The sequence below is a fragment of the Silene latifolia genome, chromosome X (assembly GCF_048544455.1).
Source record: "Silene latifolia isolate original U9 population chromosome X, ASM4854445v1, whole genome shotgun sequence".
NCBI classification, from domain to species: domain Eukaryota; kingdom Viridiplantae; phylum Streptophyta; class Magnoliopsida; order Caryophyllales; family Caryophyllaceae; genus Silene; species Silene latifolia.
In genome coordinates this window covers 287,576,773-287,582,466 of record NC_133537.1, presented here as the reverse complement: position 1 = coordinate 287,582,466, position 5,694 = coordinate 287,576,773, and the positions used below count along the sequence as shown (strand labels likewise).

General features: G+C 40.4%; 1 pseudogene; it reads right to left on the bottom strand.

Annotated features, from left to right (window-relative positions):
• Nucleotides 1–2,393: 2,393 nt before the first annotated feature.
• LOC141625526 (small nucleolar RNA R71) lies at nucleotides 2,394–2,510 on the bottom strand (annotated as a pseudogene).
• Nucleotides 2,511–5,694: the final 3,184 nt, after the last annotated feature.

The window sequence follows — 5,694 nt, the reverse complement described above, 5'->3', positions numbered from 1 at the left end:
TGACCATAATTGGCGCATATTTAGCCCCCGAATTACCCTTGTTTCCATGCTTTTTAGTGCTTATTTGGGTCATTTCTTATCTTTAGTTCTTTGTTTTGCATATTCTTTGAGATTTTGATCCCTTGGTAGGAAAGGAGTAAGAATCTTGCATTTTCGTGGCAAAACAAGACTAAATTGATCAAATTCAATGACCAAGCATCAAGGAGAGACAAGATTAGAAGGCCTTTGTACATATCATAGTAGAAGAGCAATGTTGAGAAAGGATCCTTGAGTCCCCAAGGAAATCCCCAAGGAATTTATGAAGAAAAGGGAAGAAAAAGAAGAAGTATCACGCTGACTGACAATCCGAGCGGATTGTCAGCAATCCGCCCGTCCCGCCTATCCACAATCCGAGCGTCCCAGCTGGAATCCGCTCGGATTCCCCCTCAACAATCCGCCCGGATTCCCGAATCCGCTCGGATTCCATCGACCAAATCCGCCGTCCCGACCCTAATCCGCCCGGATTCCTTCACTGTGTGCGGGTTGTCTTCTTCAAGCTACGAAAAGAGAAGCCCTTCTCTCCAAAAATACCGGCTTCTCCTTACTCTACTTAAAAAGTGTAATTACTAGTTTAGCCCTTAGTTAACCCTAATGCATCCTCCCTAATTTTCACTATAAGTACCCCATTAGTCTAATTAGAGGAGCATGTTCTTCTTATCAATAATTAGTGTAGTTAATATCAATCAAATCTCTCTTCAATATTGTAATCAAGTATTAATCAAGTTTTAATCCAAGTTTTAGTTTTTTAATCTGCCTTTTGTTCATTCTTTATTTTGGGTAATTGAAGATTATTTGGGTTATTATTGGGAGATTGACAACCTCTCAATCTAGCATTCAAGTACTTCTATTATTCTTGCTTTATTATTGGAATCATTAGTAGGTATAATCTCTTAATCCCTTGTTTAATTATTGTTAATTACTTTCATTTATTCATCATGTTTCATATTGTTGGTATGATTGACAACCTTGCTAGCATGATCAACATGATAATGAGTGAGTAGTCTCTTAGCTAGGGTTAATGGGTGATTAGGGGAAACCAACATGGGGAATGATTCATGCTTAAATTAATATGCTTTCATATCTTATTTGCTTGCTTGTTTTGATCTCAACTCATGCACATGTTATATTTGATGAAATGCTAAGCCTATGAATCCTTGCATTTACTATCATCTCCTATCTTTTCAATGAGACTTGTAAGACATAACCCAACTCGAGTCTCATTAGACCATGCATGTTGTTGAGTAGGGAAGATTAAGTCGACTTGTAGGTGTTGTACAATCTAATCGATTCGGCTCCGGACCCAAACTTTCCTAGGATTGTAAGATATAACCCAACTCAATCCATCACAACAATAATTGCTTGCTTATAATTTGAGAACATGTTTGTATGATCATATCCCATGATTCCCCTATGATCCCATGACATCCTAGTGCCTTTAATCAATTGTTTACACCCCTTTTTATTCATCTTGCTTGTTTATTTTCATTGTTATTCTAGTTTAGTAACCTTCTACATCAACCCAATTTGTGACACCCCTTAGACACCACTAGTTACAATAGAAATCTCATTTCAACTCCCGTCCCTTGGGATCCGACCTTTACTTGCCTCTTTACTAATTGTAGAGTTGCTTGTTAAGCTATAAATTGTGTTTTGATTCGACCGTGACCAACGACCACATCTATCTATTTGTGAATACTAAACGGACCGATCAAAAATGGCGCCGGGAGGGACGGTGTTTGTTTGATTTAGATTTCCTTTTTGTTATTAGTTGTGTCTTTCTTCGCCTTGAGGAAATAAAAATCCTCAAGGTTTGTTCTAATTGTTTTTGAGTTGTTTGATATTTTGCATGTCTAGAAGGTTACAAAGTGATTTGTTACCTTTTGACCGTGAAATCGAAAGAACCTTGACGAATAATAGGAGACTTGTTAGGAGGAATTTGAGAGGTGTTGGTGAAGTTGTTCAACCCACTAGTGAGTTTGTCAATCCTTTCGCAATAGAAGGAGAAGAAAACCCATTACACAATACCCTACAAAATCCACCTACAATGCCAAAATTCTCGTCACACTCCGTACCCACCGAGGAGAATCTACCAAATGGTACTCCTACACCGCAACATCTCACCGGAAATTTTATTGCCAAGTCCGCCTTCATCAAACTAGTTGAGAGGAGCCAATTCGGGGGAATGCCTAGTGAGGACCCTCATTCTCATATGGAAACCTTTTGCGATTATTGTGATGCTATCTCTCAAACGGGCGTGACTCAAGACCAAATAAGATGGGTCTTATTTCCTTTTTCCTTAATCGGCACCGCAAAGCAATGGTTGAAGGGCCTTGATAAGGCCACCCTTGGAATAGATTCTTGGAAGAAGTTGGCTCTAGCTTTCTACAAAAAATTCTACCCACCGGAAAAGACCAACATGAAGCTTGGGAGCGGTTCAAAGGTGTTTGTCGCTCATGTCCTCACCATGGACTTAGCGAATGGTTTTTGGTGCAACAATTTTGGAATGGTTTATATGAAGATTCTAGGAACATTCTCAATATGGGATCAAATGGAATGTTCACCGAAGTTGATGACAATCAAACATGGAACAAGATTGAGGAAATGGCGGTCCATAATTCACAATATAGTAGACCTCGCAAGGCTACTAGAGGAGGAAAGCATGAAGTGGACTCCATTACTCAATTGGGTGCTCAACTTAGTGCTCACATTGACACAATCAACTTGAAGTTTGAACAAGCTATGGCTAGACTTGAGGAAAACTCAAAATCATCGAAGCATCATGTCAATGCCATGGCGGTATCCTCATCAATACCAAGTGGGATATGTGAGAATTGTGGAACTTTGGGTCATGACCCAAGTGAGTGTAGGGGAACAACCGAACAAGTTAATGCTTTCCAAGCTTACAAAAGTGGTACCCCTTATTCAAATTTTTACAATGAAAACACCAAGTTCCATCCAAATCTCTCATACAAGAGCCAAAATGTTCAAAACCCTCAAACAACATACACTCCACCACCCATGAGAAACCAAAATCAAAGACCCTTTTACAATCAAAACCAAGGTTACCAAAATCAAAATCCATACAATCACCAAAATGACCAAGGCTTTGATGTCCAAAAAGCGGTCCTCCAAATGCAAAAGAATCAACAAGAATTTTCACCCAAATGCAAAAAGATAGCCAAGCAAAAGAAACCACCATCAACAACATTCTAGCTCACACCAAGATGTTGGAAACACAATTGACTCAACTAGCATCTTCAAGCTCACAAAGACAAAAGGGGCAATTACCACCTCAAAGTAATCCCCCTAGACATGAAACGGTTAGTGCCATTCACTTGAGAAGTGGTACAAGGTATGAAGCACCGAAGAAGCAAGTTGAGGATGAAGTTGTGGAAGCTAGTGAAAAGGAAGAAATTGTGCAAAACTCCAAAGATGGAGAATCATCAAAAGAAGAAAGTTCAAAGAAAAATGAAGACAAGGCCAAAGAGAAGGAGCCCATTGTGATTAGACTTCCTTTTCCAAGTCGTCAAGCCAAGCCCAAATTTGATGATCAACTTGGAAAGTTCATGGAAATTGTGAAGAATTTAGAAGTCTCAATTCCTTTCACGGAATTAATCAACCACGTTCCGGCCTATGCAAAGTACATGAAAGATATCCTCACAAAGAAGAAGTCGATCCTGAAACTTGAGACTATCGCCTTCACTAAGGTGAGTAGTGCAATACTTCAAGGGAGTTCACCTCCAAAGTTAAAGGATCCGGGAAGCTTCTCAATACCGTGTACCATTGGCGACACGACGATCAACAAAGCCTTATGTGATCTAGGGGCTAGTGTGAGTGTCATGACGTACTCGGTAAGTAAAAGGTTGGGAATGGGAGAGCTTAAATGCACCAACATCACACTTCAAATGGCCGATAGATCGACGAAGACACCATTAGGGATATGGGAAGATGTCCTCGTGCGAATTGGGAAGTTTTTCATCCCGGTGGACTTTGTCATTGTTGATATGGAGGAAGATTCCAACATTCCAATCATCCTAGGAAGACCTTTCCTACACACCGCCGGTGCGGTGATTGATGTGAAACATGGAGAGCTCACTCTAGAAGTGGGAGATGAAAGCATAACTTTTAATCTTGACAAGACCATGAGAGCTCCTCGTTTGCATGAGCCATGTTTCATGATTGATCATTATAGCCGAAAAGATGAAAGGAAGAAATCGGAACTCCAATGGAGGAAGAAAATTGAAGATGCTCCATTCAAAGAGCAAGTGAATTGTGACAAGGAGAGCTTGCAAAGCTCATCAAAATCAACCAAGGAAGAAGAGGATGGCCTCATTGGCCAAGAGAAGAAATTGGGAGAGTTGTCTCCATCTAAGCAAGAGATTTTCAATGATCAACTCAATGAAGTTTGTGGTCTTTGGGACGACGAGTTTGAAGGGATTTTTAATCCCTACATTGGGCATGCCATCGATCATGATCAACAACAAGGGGCACGGTCTATTAAGGACCTCTACCATAATAATGAACAAGCTTTTGATTACTTTTTCAAGGTGTTGAGCAACATCAACAACACCTTGAACATGCCCCCTTGACATCTCATCAAGAATGAGAGTTTGGTGGAGTCCTCCCTAAACCACCACTTGTAAATATTTCTAACTCCCTAACTTACATTTCAATTCTTGTATTGCATTTTTGTCATTTTTGGATTTTTATTTACTTTGATCAAAATAATTGTCATGTAAGAGAGAAGTGAGGGAGGGACTAACGACTTCAATTGATGTGTAGTGCTTTACCTTAGTGTGGGGATGGGAATTGCCTAGGCTATCCATGCCTTAGAAGTGCCCCACAACGACGAACACAAGAAATGAAGAAGAATGGAAGAATGGTAAAGGGAAATGCGTTGTGCACGAATGGAATGAATCCGGGTACAAAGGACCAGAATCCGAGCGGATTCCCAAAAATCCGCCCGTCTTGTGCAATCCGAGCGTCCTGACCAAAAGACGCCCGTCCTGAACTGAACTGAAATTTGAAATTTTCCTGACTGTTAAAGAATCCGAGCGGATTCCAAAAAATCCCCCCGTCTTGAAGAATCCGGCCGTCTTGTAAAAAAGACGCCCGTCTTTGCAGCTGAGGAAAACAAGCAAAAATCTCTGGATTGAAATCCGTCCGTCTTTGAAGAAATCCGCCCGTCCCGTGTTCAGACAATCCGAGCGGATTGTACCAAATCCGCCCGTCTTTAGGCGAGCTTTCGCAAAGATTGAAGAAGCAGAATCCGCACGGATTGTGCCTAATCCGCACGGATTGCCCCTGCAGTTTTGAAAATTTCGGTCTCTTTATAACCCCTCCCACCTTCATTCATTCATTCATTCATTCATTCATTCATTCATTCATAAACACTACCCACAACATCAAAACCCTCATCCTCTCCATCATAAAAACAAAAACCCTCAACAACATTCAACAAAAACAAATCAACCCACCCTTCCAACAACAATTTAATCACTCAACCTTCAACAAAAATCAAAACCAAGAACAAAATCTTCAACCTTTGAGTCGATTTTTGTTTTCATAAAGGCAAAGCCTTTCACCTTCAAATCGATTTGGGCATCCTACATATTGAAGATTTTTCATTTTTTTCTTGGTTAAGCTCATCAATGG